Source organism: Vigna umbellata, chromosome 9, assembly GCF_029865625.1.
Source record: "Vigna umbellata cultivar VRB3 chromosome 9, Vumbellata_1.0, whole genome shotgun sequence".
In the NCBI taxonomy this organism is placed as follows: Eukaryota; Viridiplantae; Streptophyta; class Magnoliopsida; order Fabales; family Fabaceae; genus Vigna; species Vigna umbellata.
In genome coordinates, this window is record NC_142173.1 from 12,325,349 (window position 1) to 12,342,822 (window position 17,474).

The 17,474-nt window shown below is 34.5% G+C and overlaps 2 non-coding genes across 2 annotated transcripts; both read right to left on the reverse strand.

Annotated features, from left to right (window-relative positions):
- Window positions 1–7,610: 7,610 nt before the first annotated feature.
- LOC124827981 (small nucleolar RNA R44/J54/Z268 family) lies at window positions 7,611–7,695 on the reverse strand. Its single transcript, XR_007027973.1, has one exon. It is a non-coding gene; the product is annotated as a small nucleolar RNA R44/J54/Z268 family (small nucleolar RNA).
- Window positions 7,696–7,761: 66 nt separating this feature from the next.
- On the reverse strand, window positions 7,762–7,848 carry LOC124827978 (small nucleolar RNA R44/J54/Z268 family). Its single transcript, XR_007027971.1, has one exon. It is a non-coding gene; the product is annotated as a small nucleolar RNA R44/J54/Z268 family (small nucleolar RNA).
- Between the last annotated feature and the right edge of the window lie 9,626 nt (window positions 7,849–17,474).

The window sequence follows — 17,474 nt, forward strand, 5'->3', positions numbered from 1 at the left end:
AAAAAATTGTTCTAATTTTAATCTGTGAAGTGTGTTTCTCTTTGTTCTGGTATTATATGCTAATGTGAAAGGTTCAACACATTATGTGAGCCCTGAATTGCTTCTGCAAAGCTTAATGGTTTAAACTAAGTACACATAAGTTCTTTTGGTCTTATTATTAGTTTTTCATTGTGCTAAATTTCTTTGTAAGTTCATTTATGGTCTCTTCATACTTAGTTGCACCTTTTCTAGCTTAGTTCAGTTAGTTGAAAGTTCTTTCAGTCTTTTTTATTGTTAGCCAGTCATTTGAATTCCTAAAACTCGGAATTGGTGATGAGGTTGTGTCAATTTTCTGCATAATTGAATGTTGCAAAGTTAGATTTTGAATTACATTGAGTTATTGTCCATTAGCAGCTCAAACTGTTGTTTTGATGTTTAAATCTTTTTGAAATGGTTAAGTTCCAACTATAGCAACATTTGTAGAAGAATCAAAAGCTAGAGGTGCATCAGAGGAAATGATTTGGAAATTAAACTAATTGTTGACTGAAACTGAAAATGCAAGGAGGGAAACACAAGATAGGAAGAATGAGGCTGCACAATTGAAGATGGAAGTTGTAATCACTAAACCTGTTTTAATGTTGAGTTAATAGTGTAGCCACTGGTTAATGACAACCACAAAAGAAACAATTATAAGACTTCATTCAGTTTTATCCTACTTCCCAAAACAACCCCATTTCATTTAATCAAACCCCTATTAATCTTGATTTATCATGAACCGAACCCATCACTTAGCTAATACACATGTTCATTACTTAACATAGAGTAGGACAAAGTAAGAATAATGTAGTTACTGAGTTATCATGTTCCTTTACAGCCTAACCAGATTCAATTTAACTTATTTCAATCCATACAATCATTCCTATTTAACTTGTTCATTACTTAACCTATTCAGGACATATTTTTCTTATACTCTTGATTTACCAATTTCCTCTATGCTTACAGCAATACAAAAACAAATCCCAAAACTTATTCCAAGCTCGAATCAAAATCAAGAGGAATCAAAACTAACAGGCCAGCAATTCCAGAACAAGTTCTAGTACACAAAATGCCATATAGGAATTCAAAAGAAAACATGGAACGTACTAACCTGCCCAGTCTCAACCCAAAACCCAAGTATAAGCCAAACAATTCAAATTATCACATGATACATATAAGGTACCAAAGCAGAAATATCCATAGTGCAAACAACTTCACGCATATTGGTAAGAACAGGGAAACACCCAATTAGATGGAAACATTGCACACAAGTAGGGAAGAACAAGGCAATCAATTTATTCATGTAGCGTTGTAAAGCAGACAACTTACCTCGCACTCCAGAACACCTAATTGAATGGAAGCCAAGCAACACCGCGAGCTCTCAACCGAACAGCCAACCTTGGGCTTCACCGAAAGGACCTCCTCACGCTAATGACCATGAATCACCACCCCACCCGCCGCACAAGCCTTACATGCACAACCACAAACCACCACCCCACCCGCAACACCCACAATGACAGGATGAACCCTAGGCACACAATGCCACCGGACAGAACAGATAGGTAGAGGGATACAGAGAGAATGAACGATAGCAAGCGAAAGGGAAGGCAAAGGGAGTAAACGGGAAGGTCGATGGGAATCTACAGTCAAATTCTCAGTTGTTCTCAGCAGAGGGGATGGGGGGTTCTGTTTGATGAAATTGGGGACGACCTGCACGAATACCCCCAATTACTGAGTTTAATTAGTCGAGGCTCTTACCGAAGGCCATAGAGCCCTCGCTAAGGTCTTATTGGCCGTCGGTAATGTTATTTCATTAAGGCCGTCGGTGATTCACTTTTTGACCCTCGGTAAAGTACTTTTACCGACGGTCATGAGGCCTTCGGAAAAAAACCGTCGGTAATTCACGCTTTTCTTGTAGTGTCTCTCGTTTCCCCCTCTCGCTAGATTTCATTTCACATTTCCTCTGATTCTCATTCCTCTCTTCCGCTGCGTCTCATCCCTCTCACTCGCATTTCTCGGCGCTCCTTACTCACATTTCTCAGCACTCTTCTGCGACTGCGTTCTTCTTGGCTCCGAGAACACTCCTTCCTCCGCAAGACTACTTCTGGCTCCGAAATCTCCGAAGTCTAACCAAGTAGGTTTTATGATTCATACATTCTACTATTTTGTTTTTTCCTAATTTTTTATGTTTTTCTTCTATTAATTTCACTAATTTCTCTCCTAGATTAGTGGGGATTGTGTTTGGATTGGTGGAGAAATTAGCGGCGTTAGCACGAGAGAGAGGAGGAGGGAGCCTTGAATGCGGAATCCACGACGGTGATTGGAGAATTTTGAAGGTAGTTATAGTTCACATTCTTCTCTGTAACACTTTCCCCCTCTTTTTATCCTGTTAATTTTGTTTTTATTGATTCTTGAAGAACAAAAAGATTGGGTTTTAAATCTCCTGCACGAGAATCTGCTTCAAATTAAATTTTGGATTTAGGGTTATATTTCTACAAATAAACTAGTGTAATCATAGACTATTTATAATTAAAAAAACGTTTCTTTCTGAATCATTGATGCTGGAAAGTGTTATTCACTTTAGTCCTTGTGCCAATGAAAGTGGCAGAGAAAAAGTAGCAGAGTAGTGGTGTTTTCAAGGAAATTTTCAGGGAAGAAGGGGCTTTCTTTAGGGTTTGTGTATCTTTCATGCTGTAATTCACTCTATTATTTTAGATCTACATTCTTTCAAATTCAAATAACAGAATACAAAAAATAAGAACAACTAATCACTCATATAACAGAAGCAGAAAATTGTACAGATGGCTCTCATCTTGAAATGGCATGCTATTAGGAATGTTTTGTCTGAGAATTTTGGTGTTATGAGTAATGTTCAACATGAGTCTTTAACTCTCGATTTTGGTGTTATAATATGTATATATATATATATATATATATATATATATATATATATATATATATATATATATATATATTACTGTTATCTCGTTGCAAATCTACTGCTACTGTTTGTCTTCTAATTAGTTTGTTTGCTCGTGGACGATACCAGTTGAATATGATTCTATTGTGCTCATGAACGATACAAACATATTAGTATATATTATTACCATTTTACATGATAACTAGAAATTAGTGACTAATTTTATGGAATTGAAGTTGAAGTTAGTTCTACATTGCTTGTATATGGTTATCTTGCACCTCCTCTAGCTTCTTTCCCCTTTGGAAAGCCTATTGAGCTAGAACTCTACCAAACACAGCCACTCAACACCTCCAGCATATTCACAAACACCTTACATGCATTCCGTAACTCCACTGATTCATTCAATCCGCTGCGAATTCTCTGCATTGTGGAGCTTCTTCTGCGCCTCCTGGAGTAGCTTCCATCATTTGGCATCAAGAGCCAGGTTCTCCACGCAAGTCTCCAAGAGATAAGTCACTTTTTCAGTCATCTCTCACTTCTGTCATGTGTTGTTCCAATATTTTCCACTGTTTGAATTTTTTTTTCTCTCACTTCTATGGTTTGATTTCGTGTTTGCTGTGGATGTTTGATTCCATTCACTGTTTCTTAGTTTTTAATCATCATTTTAATTGGTGCAATTTGGTTGATTGAGTTCAATTCAGCTTTGATATTTCATTTCCAGTTTTGTCAAGTCATGTGCATTTTCTTTTGCAGTTTTTAATCTGTCATATGTGTTTCAATCTGTTCTAGCAGTGAATTGTCGTTTGTAATTGAGTCCTGTGCATGTGCTAGCTATATGTTGATCATATAAAGCACTGGCATCAAGTTCAGCTTTGATCATTTGAGCTAACAGCTGTGCACACTGTGTTCCAATAGCAAAATTCTGCATAAAATTTTAATTTCTGGTTTCATTTTGTCCAATCTGTTTCTATCCAGATTTCTTGTTGTTTCAAGCCATGTGCACGTTTGTCTACTGTTTTTGAAAGTATCTAAAGATATTGCAACTCATATGCATCAAAGAAAAGTAAAATGAGTGTTTGAGTTGCTCATAATCTGTTTTTAACTTCAGTAGCCGATTGCATTTCTGGTTTAATGTTGTCCACACTGTTTCTGGCCAATTTTTGTGTCTCTGAACCCTGCTGCAAGTTTGTTTCAAGTGTCTAAACATGGTTCAAGTTGTTTCAATTTAGATTAGCCACTGATTTGTGAAAGTCATATGTGAGTTGATTCAAATTTCAATAAAACAGTGCTGTCAAAGTTTTCCAAAGTTTGTCCAGATTTGTTATGTCTAAAGCTTTGCACCGTGCTTGAATCTTTGCCATGTTTTAGGCTTTTACTATTTACTAGCTTAATTTCTACAGCTAGGTCTAGATTTAGGACATTCATAATCACTTGTTTGATCAATCCAGCTTTGCTTCCAATATTTTCCAAACTGCTGCAGTTTTCACTAATTTTCAACATAATTTGGCAACTTTTAAGAGTGATATTGAGACTCTGTGTGCTTTTGTGGTGTTTGAACGTTTGTGCACATACAATTGACCATTTCAAACTTGTTCTTACTGTTCAATTGGTCAATTTTCAGTCCATATGCAAAATCATCATTCCAAGCATCACATTTTGTTGAAATTGGAAGTGAACTACTCAATTTCTGCTGCTGCATATATCCTTGTTGTTTGACAGTTTAAACACCTTCAAATAATGCATACAAAGTTGCTCCAATCATCAAATTAGGTGTCTAACCATAGCTGTGAAAAATTGTCTCTCAAGTCATCCATTTTAAAATGTTTTTTTTTGCCAGATTTTAGTTTCTGCACATAGTTTGAATCTGTTTTGGTGCATTTGCCTTTGATATTTGGATTGTAGCAAAAGCTTGGTACCACTACTTTTAAATAATACATCAAACTATCATTAACCAAGTTTAGAAAAAGCATTTGGACCTGTACAATTCAGTTTCGAAAAATCTGCTGCACCAACATCAAGATTTTGGCCAAAAACTGGTTTTTCTTTGAGGCATTTTGTCAAACACTTTTTCCAAATTTTTGAAATCATTGAGTTTGATGTCTTTGCAGCATGTTTTGATTTTCTTGGTTTCTTAATAATTTCGTTTGGTTTTTCGTGATTTCTGTTGTTTAACCACACAACCTTAACAGTAGAATAATAGTTTATATATGCTAGAGAATTTAATATTCATCTTTATTCAGTTGTTTAACCTGTTACTTTTTATTCATGCATACTTTCAAAGCTTATGTTGATTATTTAATGTGAAAGGGGAAAAAAAGTGGCATACAAGATTGGCATTTCTAACATTCTAGAAATCAATATTAATATATTATTATTGCTGATGTTAATTTATATATAGAAATCAATATATATACATACATATATATATATATATATATATATATATATGTGTGTGTGTGTGGATTATGTAAGAGGATTGTGTCTACAAGGTTGTTTAGTTAGGACTTTTATTAATAACACGAGTGCTTTTTTTATTAGATAGGTCTCTCTTTATAACTTTAATTATTACCTTGATAGATTTATAATTTAATTACTTTTCGAGCAAAAGTTGTGTCTGCGATTGTAGGAAATCGAATGACATTATAGCCGTCGAGCACCATTTAAAGTTATTAAACATAATATTCTATTTTCGTTAAATTAATCTAGATAAAGATAATGGTAGAGTTTCAGCTATAAATATTTAGTTTGTATTTTTTTCCTTAAGTTAGATGGAAGAAATTTTATAGATTTGAATATGATTAATAACAATCTCTTCTTATAGATAGTAAGATTTGTGGATCAAGAGACATTAGTTAATTTAAAATTTTGCTTTAAATATTGTAGGACCATGTTTCGTTAAATTTAAAGTAATTTTGATCAATTATTGTTCCTATTTTTGTTCAACAAATAACTTAAGTGATCTAGCTAATTAACAATTTAATGATCTATCTATATTTTGAAGATTAGGTAACATAAATCAATAAATATGTCCTGTACAAAAATAAAATAAAATAAATAATATTTATTTCTATGTTTCATCTGAAGCAGTTGTACTTTCCTTTTTCTAGTTATCCTTTCATATGAAAATTTGTCCAATCTTTATACAATAAAGAAATAACTAAACTCCCTGTAACCCTGTAATGATCAATTATTTTTGTTATAACTTTTGTAAAATTGGCACTTTAACTTGTAAGGCTACTAAAACTATTTGGTTATCCCTTTTATCGTTTATATATTCTTTTGTGTAGAACAGGTATTCCCTTATATGTAACTGAATGAAGAATAAATAAGTGTGTTTTATGTTTATGATCTTAATGAATTTTCAATATCCACTTGCTCCTCTTGGGTATTTTTCTTTGGTTTGTGTAACTAGGATTAGGATATAAAGATATTTGATAAGGTTCTTCGTTGCTTTGTTTATTTTATGCTTATGGTTATGGCACATGCATGTCTAACTTTTGTATAGTTCTTTGGAAGCTCATTCAAGGTTGTGGGGTGTTCCATCTATTTCTAGAAAGAAGATGCAAATAATCACACCTAATGTAAGAGAAGTTGACCGTCCTTTGTTTTGTGTTTGGTGATTGTTATTTTTATGAGGAATTGGCTGTGTTGTTGATTTTGTGAAATATGGTTTATTAGAATATACAGAGCTACATAGGCTAGCTAGAGTATAATCTGATATTTTGTGTATTTGGTTTGAATGAGTCTTCATTATTTGTATTTAATTTGCAGTGTCAACGTCAATTGGGCAGCTATGAGTGTGAGTATTGTGTAATGAAACACATGCATACCATTATTTGTACAAACATTACTGAATCATGGAATAAGGTTTTAAAATACTAACTAAATACTTATCCAACTATTCATCACAATATTGTTTTAACTCTATTATTTTATTTGTAAATCTTTAATGATTCATCTCCCATGGATGCTGTAGATATTGAAGACATTAGCAGGAACTGGGCTTCTTTTATTTTAAGTGTTAGTAGAAACTTGGCTACAATTAAATAGTGTATGTACATTAATGTAATATTTAGATTTAATATATAGCTTCATGTATAAATGATGTATTAAATATTAGACTATTTAATATTTGAAATAAATTCTATTTTGTTAGTTTCATTAAATTTGTTTATTTAAAGCTCTATTAATTATAAATTGATTGGATCATATCATAATACAGGAATATTATTATAATTTCATTGGATGTTAAATTTAATAATAAATTTTTTTTAAAAATAAAAATATATATTACAACGTACATTGCTTACATATTATAACGTACAATAATATATACGTAATAATATATAATATATTATAACGTACAAAAACTTTTACGTGATAATACCTTCCACCTTATTATAACAGACAAATGGAAATTTGTCATAATAGTTTGCGCATATTATAACGTAGTTTCGCATATTATAACGTACTTCAGAAACTATACGTTATAATATGTGGAACATATTATAACGTAAATTTCTGCTACGTTATAAAATGCGCAGAGTTACTATATCGCCCAAAACTATGTCCCCACTAACTACGTTATAAAAGATCATTTTTGTACGTTATTAGATACATTGGACCGTCAAAAGTTAACTTGTTAATAATCTCAGTCTATATCATGAAAATTGGTTATGCATCAGAGAGATTCCCAAAGACAAACCACCATCCTTAGCATAAGTGCTGATGTCCCTGTCTAAGTTATCGTCACTTGCAAATCGTATAATGGAACTTGAAACAACCCGTGCAAATACTTCCTTAAAAAAAGTTACAAAATAAACACAAACGCATCAGAGAGATTCCCATTAGACGAAGTCAACATTCTCGTTTGGAGTGCTGATGTCCCTGTCTATTTTTTCGTCATCTGCGTATGACTAAAACATTTAGAGTCTCTAATTGTGATCTTTTAATATTCACACTAGACAGCAGAAGCTAGATCACAAGCCATGCAATCGCACGCAGTAACTTAGAGCAATAACATCACAATTGCAATTCAATCATGCTAAGAAATATTAAAAAAACAATAAAAAAACAAAACAAAACAATAGAAGTTTTAAAACACTTTACTTTACGAATCATCGAAGAAGATAAAGCTAATGCCTCAGATCGAAGTTTATATCATAGAAATGAATCTCATCCCAAGAACAAGCTTTCCTTCAATACATTCAGTTGATCAAAGAACAAGCTCAATAGTTAAGTAATTACCTGCCTCATCCCAAGCCATTGCTCGACTTTCCAGTGGACTCAATCCTCTAGCTTGATATTCAATCCTCTTGCAGGGGCTTGTTGATCCTCTTCTTCTTCCTTCTCACTACTTGAGTAATCATGCTCCTTCTGTGGCATAGGAACTATCAGTCTCAAATCATCTGCGTTTGAGTTTCTTGGTCTGTTTTTGGAGTGACTTTTCTCTCCTCCTTTTGACAATCCCAAAAACCACTTTTGTGCCTCATCCCACTTAGAAGGGGTTGGTTTTCCCATAGTTGTTCGATGGTGGTGGGGGATACGACGGCGACTTAATCTGCCAAAACGCAAACCACCAAACTGTAATCCTAACTGGACCGCTCAAAATAAAAAGAAAAATCAAAACAAAAAAAGGAGAGAAAGGGGATAACAGCTGAAGCAATGTAGATCTGAGATTGTTCACCATGCAACACTAAAATTGGGGATGGGGATCTGGATTAGAACCCTAGGAGCTGTTATCAAGAAGCTGCTTCACTCCCAAAGGTCACCGCTTGCTCTTCGCTCCAGAGGCGACGCACTCGCAGGCGAGGTGGAAGCCGCGCTCGCAGCCGTCGAACACGACGAGGTGTTGGTGGCTCCTAGTGGCGGCGTGGCAGGGCTTGGAACAAGCAGCGCAAAGAGCGAGGCCACCGCTTGGGAAGGCAGCGGGGGCTCCCAGTGGCGGCCCGGGGTTCTCATGATAAGTGGTGAAGACATCGGTGACGGAGTCCAGTAGGGTTTCAGCGAACAAGGAGGATGGCGAAGGGATCTCGGTCGATTCCACGAGCGAGCATCCTGATGGTGATTCTTGTGTTGTGGCTGCGGCGGGCGTTAAGGTTGAAGCGTAGAGAAGAGAGAGAAAGAAGAAAAGGAAAACGAAAGTGGAAGATGGGAGAGGAAGACGCTTGCGCGAGAAGAAGAATAAGAAAATATCAAGATACTGACTTGGTTATCTATTTCACCGGTTCCTAAACCATTTAAAGTCCATATTATATGCCTCGGGTTATCTGATGTATAAACCATTTAAATTTCATATTATATGCTTCGGGTATGTTATTATGCCTCGGTTTTGAGCAAAATCGAGGTAGTATCTCGTTGTAAAAAGATGAAGTGACGCGACTTTTATGCTTCGATTGGAGTTCTAGCAGAGATAGTAATATTTATAGGCATTGATTCATTTATAACCGAAGCATATAATCACTTAATATTTACGAAAATATCACCGCGTTTTTATATGCTTCAGTTTCAATAAAACCGAAGTGTATATAACGCGTTAAAAAAGCTCTTTTTTACTAGTGCTTGTTGTAATCCACTTCCAAACACATCCCGCTCCTAGACATTGACTTTGACACAACTTAAGAACTCTTTCTCAAACCCACACTCAAGGCTGCTAGAGTCCTTCCCTTCCTCAACCTCTCCAATCTAGTCTTTATAACTTCTAAATAGGCCTAAAACTACCTTTGGCCCATGAACATAATGAAAAAAACACTTAATTAAAGTTACTATTTTGAATCTAAAAGAAGAAAAGAAAGGAAACAAATTAAAACCTATTATAAATTTAACAATTTTACCTTTAAAACTTTAATTTTGATACTCTATGCTTGTGGGACATAATATCCAATATCTTCTTTGCATCATAATTGCATGTTAGCAATGTGTTGCCTTTAGGAAACATGTCACTTAACAACTCAAGTAATTTTGTGAAGCTTTTATCAGTTCACCCATTTCTTGCCTTCATAGTGAATAATTTAAGTAACATTTACAATTGAGTATACTTAGTGCATTTTGGATACAAAGGTTATTCTGCGTCACTGCACAAGTTTTCATACACATGACAACGTTGGAATGAGTCATGTCCAACATCACATATCATGTCCACTAACCGATCAGATATCTCTAAATCAACTTCTTATGCTTCTACTTGATACTCATATCTACACTTGGCATGTCTATTAATTCACCATGTCATGTCCACTTTGTGGAGTTCTTTAGGAATCCATCACAAAGCACATGCTCTCGAATAACTTTAGTTGGTAGTTTTCGCTCATTCAAGTAATTAACACAGGACAATATAACCTTTTATTATTATCCAAAATATTCATCATTGCAAATTCAAGAAATTGATTTACTCTATTCTCATACTCATTTATTATGTGTAAAAAATTTATCCAACTTTTATCCATTGTTGTGCTTATAAACTAAACCCTCTAATTTTAAGTGGAGCTAAGAAGCAACCAAACATGCATAACACAAATAATTAATTCATTCATTTGGTTGTCTACACGTCAAAATCCATGTTTTACATTATTTACCTTCCTTGATTTTCTCATGTAAGGGTAGTAGGTTCACATACCCTCTTTTGAGGCCAAATAAGTTATCTTATATTCACTATCAACTTCGCTAATACGATAGTGAGTGCAGAAGGCGATGTGCAAATGTGAGGATGAGTACACATATGAGAGGATAGCAAAAAATGGAGGAGACCAACAAAGGAGGAGCTACGATGTTGATATGTTCTTATAGCGACAACGAACACGAGGAATGAAGGAGAGTAAATGAGAATGATAAGAAATGGAAGAAGGAGAGGGAAATGCTCATGAGAATGTGAAGTCAAACTTAGTGAAAAAGGGAGAAGGTAGGGGATTGAAATCACTATAGAGGCAATGAGGTGAAGTGCAAAAACTTGGAGAAGAAGATTAAACGTTCTATAGCGGTTATAATGACCAACCAATATACTCCATCACTCTCTATATTGGCTATTCTAGGTCTAATCGGTATAGAAAAATTTTGTAATTTATTACAATTATTCACCATACCATTTTTTATATTGATTCTAGATCCAACCAGTATAGAAAAACTTTGTAATTTAATATAATTTTGCTATCGTATCACTTTCTATACTAGTTTAAAGTTTGATCAGTATAGAAAAACTTGTCATATTTAAAAAAATTACCATTGTACCACTTTCTATACCTAATATAGTATAACTGGTATGAAAAAAACCAAACCTTTGAAATATATTATACGAAAACGGTTCTTTAACAACGTTTTTTGCCAACGATTTGACAACACCACGTGGCGGTTGTCCATTGGCTGATGTTTAAAAAAATAAATTAATATGCAATTGATCAAGCAAGGGTATTATGGGAAGAAAAAAATATGAAATTTCATTTCGCGCTTTCGCTTCTTCTTTCATTTGCATTTCGCAGTTTCGCTTTCGCCTGACCTGTCGCGTTCCCTCATCTCTCTCAATTCTCTTATCTTTCTGGTGTTCAAAGACTAACCTTCTCGCTAAACCCTAAAGACTCACCTTCTCGCTGTCTTGGACATCTGTCTTCTACAGCATTGAAGCCCTGTTCTACGTTGCTGTCAACCATTTGTATTGTGTCTTATCGTTGTCGTGGTGTTTTTTGGTAAGTAGAACTACGCGAACCCTAACCATCTTCTCCAGCATTGACGTTTTCTTCTTTCGCGCGAAGCTTAACCATCTTCTCCAACATTGACTTTTTCTTCTTTCGCGAACCCTAACCATCTTCTCGACCCTTGTTATTTTGTTGATGTTATAACTACAGGTCCAACGACAACCCAATGGCAACCCTCTTCTTCGTCTCTCTCTACCATTTTCACTTTGTCTGGAGCATTGCTTTCACTCTCACGGGTCTTCCTCTCGATCGAAAGAAATTTTTACTCGAGGAACTTGTACATGTCTTTTATATACAAAAGATCATGATTATAAATGTTGGGTAATATGTACTGATAATATATTATATGAATAAAATTTCAATTTTGATCTAGTACCATACGTTCTCTACTAGTGTTGTTCGACCATATATATTGAAACTTTTATTTGGTTATGGGTGATTGGTACAAAAATCGATTCTGTAAGCGACCTTGATAGGCTTGAGTGTTGGTGCCTAAAAAAAAGATCCAATTCAATTGAGTGTTGGTGCCTAAAAAAAGATCCAATTCAATTGAGTGTTGGTGCCTATAAAGAGAATCACATCACACAGGTGCCTAAAACAAGATCAAATTCAATTACGTAAAATGTCTTTGGCTACTTATGTGCCCACAGCTGGCTCCTGCAACACAAGTTTTTGTACAAAACCAGATATTTGTTCGTGTAATCGTTTACAGGGTCCTTGTAATCGATTACAATAGCCAAAAAGGCTTACACTTGATTACCAAAGCATAATTTGAAAGGTTTTTTAGTCTAGATTCCAACAAAACAAGAATCAACTCATTTGGAGTTCAGTGGAGAAAGTTATGAGCAAAACAACCAGCAAAGGTCAAAGTTGGCAGAAATATATAAAGAGTTAACTTTAAGGAATAAATTGTACCTACTCAGATGCCCAAAAATTACAAATTAGTAGTCATTGGAAATCTTTTTGAGTCTAGTTTCTAATTAAAAAATAATAACATCATTTGGAGGTCGGTGAGAAAATTTATCATTAAAATAGCCAGCAAAGGTCAAAGTTCACAACATGTTAACTTGGTCATGACACCAACATTGGGTCTTTCCTCCACCAAAGACTGCCCAAAACCCAGTTTTCAGGCTCTACTCACACTTAAACATTAAAAAGAACTCTCATCCATTCAAGAAATATGAAAAAATAATGTAAAATATTTTTGGCTACTTATTTGCCCACAGTTGGCTCCTACAGCACAAGTTTTTGTACAAAACCAGATTTTTGTTCGTGTAATCGTTTACAGGGTCTTGTAATCGATTAAAATGGCCAAAAAGGCCTACACTTGATTACCAAGGCATAATTTGAAAGTTCTTTGATTCTAGATTTCAAAAAAACAAGAATCAACTCATTTGGAGTTCGGTGGAGAAAGTTATAAGAAAAACAACCAGCAAAGGTCAAAGTTGGCAGAAATATATAAAGTGTTAACTTTAAGGAGCTTAGAAAAACGTTGTTTTTGGGAAATTAACTGCATCTATTACAGTGGTCTAAAAAATTATGGGTTGATAGTCATTTGAAAGCTTTTTGAGTCTAGATTCGAACAAAACAAGAATCAATGAATTTGAAGTTTTGTGAAGAAAGTTATAAGCAAAACAATCAGCAAAGGTCAGAGGTGGCAGGAATGTGTAAAATGTTAACTTTAACGAATTAATTGCACCTACTCAAATGTCCAAAAATCACAAATTAGTAGTCATTGGAAAGAGTTTTGAGTCTATTTTCTAATAAAAAAAGAATCACATCTTTTGGAGGTCTTTGAGAAACATTATGATTAAAATAATCAGCAAAGGTCAAAGTTGACAGCATGTTATCTCACTCAAATTGTCTTTGGTTACTTATGTGCCGACAGTTGGCTCTTGTAGCACAAGTTTTTGTACAAAACTGGATTTTTGTTCATGTAATCGTTTATAAGGCCCTTGCAATTGATTACAAGGCACAAAATGGCCTACACTTGTTTCAGGACTTGAACCAACTTGGCCTTGACACCAACATTGGGTCTTTTCTTCACCATGGACAGCCCAAACCTCAGTTTTCTCCCTCTAGTCACACTTAAACACTAAAAACAACTCTCATCCACTGAAGAATTATGAAAAAATAACGTAAAATGTCTCTAGCTACCTGTGTGGCCACAATTGGCTCCTGCAACATAGGTTTTTGTACAAAACCACAATTTTGTTCGTGTAATCGTTTACAAGCTCATTGTAATCGATTACAAGAGGCAAAATAGGCAACACATGCCATAGGTGCAATGAAAATTGGTGATATCATTATTCATGGATGGTAGTCAATTGCATTGGCCACGTTGTTTATTCACATTCCAAACAATAACACATCTGACAATGACAATAACAAAGACATTAAAACTTCAATTAACATTAATAATAACCAACTGAAGTAAAGTTTCATCTTTTATTTCACTAAAAAAATTGGGTACAATAAACTTATTTGTTCATCTGTGTACAATTTTGTATTCCTTTCTATAACAATTCAATACAAAAATCACTCGTGTTTCGCTATATTTCTTATGTATGGGGTTCTAAGCGCCTTGTTCTTGTAACACTTTCGCGATCTGACCCTCACAAACCTCTACACACTGGGTTGGTTGTAGTACATGCCTCCCGAGCTTACAAAGGTCGTGTTCATGTCGGATTTTGCACGAGGCGTACTTTGTACATTTCTCCTTTTATTCTTCTCTTCAAAGCACAAACACACTTTGTTGAAAAAGAATGATGAACGCACAACTGCATCAAAGAGACCAAAATAAGAAAAGGCCAAATCCCAAAAACGAAAAAAAAAATTAAACCCAATGCCAAACCCAAAACGCAATGAAGAAAATGGATAAACCCATTTACCTTGCTCGAACCACCATGGTCAACGGAGAATACCATTGTGCACAATGAGGAATATGAGAGCGAACGAAATGGAGGACTAAAATGAGGATAACGAACTTTGGGTTCGTCCCACGCAAATGAGGAGCCAAAGGAAATGAGAAGCAACGAGAGAACGACGAACAGGAGGCAAAGTTGGAGAATGCCAAGGGTTTTGCTTAACGCCGAGAAAGAGGAGAGTGAGAAAATAGAAAGAGAATGGTGAACCAAAACGCAGAAACACAATCTAAGAGATAAAGAAATAAGGGTATTTTTGGAAGCATGAGAAAAAGTTAACCCTCAACCCATTTCGACGTCAGATTTTTATTAAAAAAATAATTGAAACTGGTCAATCAAATGCTGACACGTGGCGTTGTCAAAAGTGTGTTAAAAATTGGTTGTCAAAATATCGGGACCCTATATTATATAAGGTATATAAAGTAGAAGTAAGGTAACTTAGAATTTTTAAGACGAGTAGGCCTACTCTTAGTAATTTATATCTTGGAGTACTATTTTGTGATTGAACAATATTTTTTCTTATATTTATGTAAAAGGATTGACTCAAATATTTTCTATTAATATATTTCTTATCACTCATAAAAGAATACATCAAGTGACTCTCATATTTAAAATAAGGTTTAATAGCCAATTTTGTCCCCAGTTTCGTTGCCAAATCTCAATTTAGTCCATCATTTTAAAAGTGTTTGAAATAGATCCCCACTTTTAAAGTTTTGAGTCAAATTAGTCCATTCCGTTAAATATAAACAAACGGTGTTAAGGGTTTGATGATTTGGCAGAAAACAATGCTAACATGTTATTTCATAAATATATTTATGCTGACGTGTGTTAGTGAATGAAAGAGTAAAGACCCCTCACCATCATCTTAATATTGTCTTTTTTGTTCCGTTTTATTTATCCAGTCGTTTTTTTATGTTGCTAACGGCAATGTTTTCCATCTCCATGTTTTCAAATTCGCAAACATTTTTTTAATTAAGTGTTTCCAGTGGTGTCATTCAAGGTATTGATTAATAAAACCCCTAAATTCAAAATTTCATTTCAGTTCCATTGGACAGATGAAAAATTGGTTTGATTTAGTTGTAGATGAGCGTAGAGGGAGCTTCAGAGATGACGATAAAATCTGTTGTTGCGTTTTGGAGGGGAAGCTGGTGGAGAAGGAGCAAACGATTCTGACAGGAATACAGGAGAACGTGGTGGAGACATCCACGATAGAAGGAATGTTTCTGGGAGTGGATATGGAGAAGGAAGATAACAGACACGTAGTTTCGTTAGGAAACTTGAGGGATGTGAGGTTCATGGCGTGCTTCCGGTTCAAGCTGTGGTGGATGGCGCAGAAAATGAGGGACAAAGGGGGCGAAATCCCTTACCTTTATGCCTTTCACTTCGACGGTGATGCTATCAGAGGCTGAAGTGAAGCGGAGGAATTAGGACTCAGGACGAGTTGCGATTTGTGTTTGCGATTCGAAGAGGAGAAACACGCGATTTACTCCGCAAGACCGCAGCGTTGTTGCAGACGGCGTTTACTCAGAATCGGAACCTAATGGTAGCGGCAACGACGTCATCAAGTGCGCATGGAGGGAGGAACGCTGTAGTGGCTGGCAGTGTCTCTAGCAACGATCGGTGCTGCCGATGACAGTTTTGGTCGTCCAGAGGAAGGCACAGCGGCGTTGGTCATGCGGAGGTAGAGTTGCGGTGGAGAAGAGACCTTCGTTTCTGAAAAAGAAAAAAATGAAACCCTAGAAGGCTTGGGCCTCGCCTAGAAAATATCAAGTGCTCCTCTAAATTTCATCTATGCACTCATTCACTAACACGTTAGCATAAATATATCTATAAAATAACATGTCTTTTGCCAAATTATCAAACTCTTAACGTCGTTTGTTTCTATATAACGGAAGGGACTAATTTAACTCAATTTTAAAAGTGAGGATCCATTTCAAATACTTTTAAAACGAGGATTTTTTGTGAACGAAACTAGGGACAAAATTGCCTATTAAACCTTAAAATAAATATTTTAAAATTTCTAAAAACATTTTATTGCAACTTCAACCACCATGAAATCCCCGTTTCCTTCTTTTGCACGGTTTCCATTGCGATGGCTCCCAATAATAAAATTTTGTTATACAAAATCAATATCTAAATCTAGACTATAAAGAAAAAGATTTAAGTCTTTAATAATACGATAATTTAAAACTAAAAATTTAGTTTTTAATTTTATTATTATTTGAATTGACTAAAAATTAGTCACTAAAATAGATTAAAATGACTAAAAATTAATTTCCATTTATATCACAATGAGGGATTAAAAAATTATTTTTAAATAAAAAAATACTTTTTAATGATCACTAATTATTAAAAATAAATTTCTAATATATTATAAACTTTTATTAATAATAAAAATCATTTTAGATATGAGTAATTTTTAGTTTATAAAATAATTTTTAATTCAATTACTATAATATTAATCTCTAAAGTAATATATATTTAATTAATTTCTTATATAGTTACTAACAGTTTGCTAAAATAATATTACACGGTAAATTAATTTATCTAAAGTAATATATGTGTTTAACAATATTACAATATTGCTATAGTAACATTTTTATTAAATATATTTATGAAAATGCTCCTAAAACTAATAAATCCTGTAGTCAGAATCTCTCTGTTGCATGTTTCAGTTTGGTTTTTGGTTTTCAACCGTGGAAATGGAATCATTCATTTCCCTCGAAGAGAAAAGATGAAATATCTGTTACATCGTTCCAAGAAAAGAATATAATTCCAAGCTTATAGTTTTGGTGATAGATATGAGACAAACAAACAATACTATTGCCTTCTTCATTTCAACACCACAAGTTGGAAAACAAAAGTGAAAAAAAACATTCATCATTTTCTTACTCTCAATCATCATTACCATCCTAGCTCCCTCCTTCAATC